This window comes from Oreochromis niloticus, linkage group LG22 (genome assembly GCF_001858045.2).
Source record: "Oreochromis niloticus isolate F11D_XX linkage group LG22, O_niloticus_UMD_NMBU, whole genome shotgun sequence".
NCBI classification, from domain to species: Eukaryota; Metazoa; Chordata; class Actinopteri; order Cichliformes; family Cichlidae; genus Oreochromis; species Oreochromis niloticus.
Window position 1 is genome coordinate 33,793,373 of NC_031985.2, and position 2,435 is coordinate 33,795,807.

General features: G+C 37.8%; 1 long non-coding RNA gene across 1 annotated transcript; it reads right to left on the reverse strand.

Annotated features, from left to right (window-relative positions):
* Positions 1 to 800: 800 nt before the first annotated feature.
* On the reverse strand, positions 801 to 2,061 carry LOC112843472 (uncharacterized). Its single transcript, XR_003215830.1, has 3 exons — positions 1,940 to 2,061; positions 1,729 to 1,849; positions 801 to 1,369 (listed from the first exon to the last, which is right to left on the reverse strand). It is a non-coding gene; the product is annotated as an uncharacterized LOC112843472 (long non-coding RNA).
* Positions 2,062 to 2,435: the final 374 nt, after the last annotated feature.

Sequence of the window (2,435 nt, forward strand, 5' to 3'; positions counted from 1 at the left end):
TCCTAAAGTGATCTTGGACGGAGTATGCAGCGATCTGTCCTTCTAGACTGGACACAGCAGAGGCTGGTAGCCTTTTCACCAGTTAAAAATGTCTGGTGCATCATGAAAAAAAAGATACAACATAATAGACAAAAGCAGATGCTATAAAAAATCGATAAACATGGCCTTGTCCCAACTTTTTTGAGACCTGTTGCTGTCATCAATTTAAGAGCTAATTCTTTTCTTAAATGGCAGTTATCTTAGTTTAAACCCTCGGTATATTTTCTATATTTTAATACTGACATCAGGCCAGTATTCTGTAAGTACTTTGTATCAATGTATAGCCTATGTATTTTTATTATAGCGGATATGGAAAATAGTGCAGCCCTAAAGATTACTTAAGACATAGTGATAACAACACCCTACAGATACAGCATACGTATCTAGGTACTTCACTAAATGCTACTTTACTTGACAGCAGCACATCAACATTTATACACATATATATATAGTTTGTGTTGTTCAAACATGTATGTGCTGCTTAATTTCTTCATACTGTATATAAAGAAGAGTCAACTAAAAACGTGTTTTCACAATTTAGCATACTTGTATTTATCCTAATGATTAATGCATATGAACAATATATACACTGAGCTTTTAGTACAATCTTACTGCAATTTTTTTTTTTAAAACAATTCACATCTCAGTTAAGACTACAACCTCAAGATTATGCATATTTAGCTTTAAATGATTTATTCTCTAGTATAGTTTGCCAAGGTTTGCATTCTCAGTAACCTTGCATTCTTTCCTTATTTCTTTGTTGTACTTCAATGAATTACTCTTCTTAAATGACAAACAACCTGAAGAGAGTTGAAACAAACAATCAAGAGAGAATTTCCAGACACAACCTGCATGGGGGCATGTTAACTGACTCATAATGGAAACCATCGCCACTTATTTATACAATCTTGGAAAGCTAGTAAGGGGCCAATGTACGGCTAGTTTACAGGGAGTGTTACGACCTGAATTTAGGTAAAAAGATTTGGATTTTGAATACACAACCAAACAACTTACTAAATGCAGTTCAGTACATTTATTATTTACACAAGGTTCAAAAAACAGCAAGGACTTGTGACTAGGGATATCACTGGGATTTAATAACGCTTGGTCCGGTGGCCTTGACTGGGCACGTGGTTCTGGTCCATGGTGCAGAGCGAGCCTTTGCCTGTCTTCAAATTTGTCAACATCACCTGAGGTGATGTTTTGTAGGAACAGGACTGGAATCAGTGGAGGTTCATAGCCTAAAGAAGCCTCAAAGGAAGACAGTCCTGTGGCAGTGGAAGTCTTGTTGTGAGCCTTGGGCCAAATATACCCAAGGCAACTGAGAACTCTAAATGGCCAAGTTTGAGGATATAACAAAGAAAGGCTTGTAATTCATGGTTCATTTTCTCTGTCTGACCACTGGTTTGAGAGTGAAAACCCCAAACTAGGTTAAACTTGAACTAGAAAATTTGCAGTTTTTAATCAATTACAGTGAGAATTACTTTTTTCCCATTTATGAAGGGAAGCTCAGTGACAAAGTCTATAGCTATGTGTGACTACAGCCTGCGAGGAACAGTTAAAGGGTGACACAGACCAGTGTGAGACCTTGAACTGCTTTTGTTTTTGGCACAAACTGAGCAAGCTGCTATATACTCTCTGACATATTGAAAGAGAAAGCCACTAGAAAAATCTCTTTAAAAAGGATACCATTCTACTCACTTCAGTTGGTGGGGCCGTCACCAGGGTCAGGCTCTCCTCAGGAGGGTTGCTCCTCAATCTTCAATGCAGGAAGGGTTTCTGGGTTTCAGTTGTCTTCTTTGGGAGCATACTGGCCGGAGATATCAACAGGTTTGAGATTACTGGAATCAGGATGGTAACTAATGGTAAAGTTAAATCTTACACACACAAAAAATGCCACCTAGCTTGCCGATAGTTCACTTTTTTCTATCAGACAGAAAACATCACAAGCTCGTGTGATCTACCGAAACAGTAAACAGTTGTTCAGGCCTCTCCAACCAATGTCGTCATTAGCTGTTTCCGGGCCAAAACTCTGCTTCAAGTCCCAAAATCAAATGAACACTGTGGAATCACTGAGAGTTACAAACTGTCTAAATTCATTCATCTTTAATAAAATGATCAGTGTGGCTGGATTTAACAACCAGGCATCCATGAAAACAGAATTTATGAAATTTAACGGAATTAGAAGTTAGCAGGGATTTAGCTCTCTAGTTTCCACCTAAACATAATATACCTTATTCTTAATGAGGGATTTCTGAAAAAATTAAAACGTACAGCTCTGCTATCACTTCTGACATAAATAAAGACAGAAAACTAAGCAACAGTGATGTTTGTAGGGTTACTGAAGTTGGGCTAGCTGGTATATAATGATGTGATCGCTAGCAACACAGCTATGT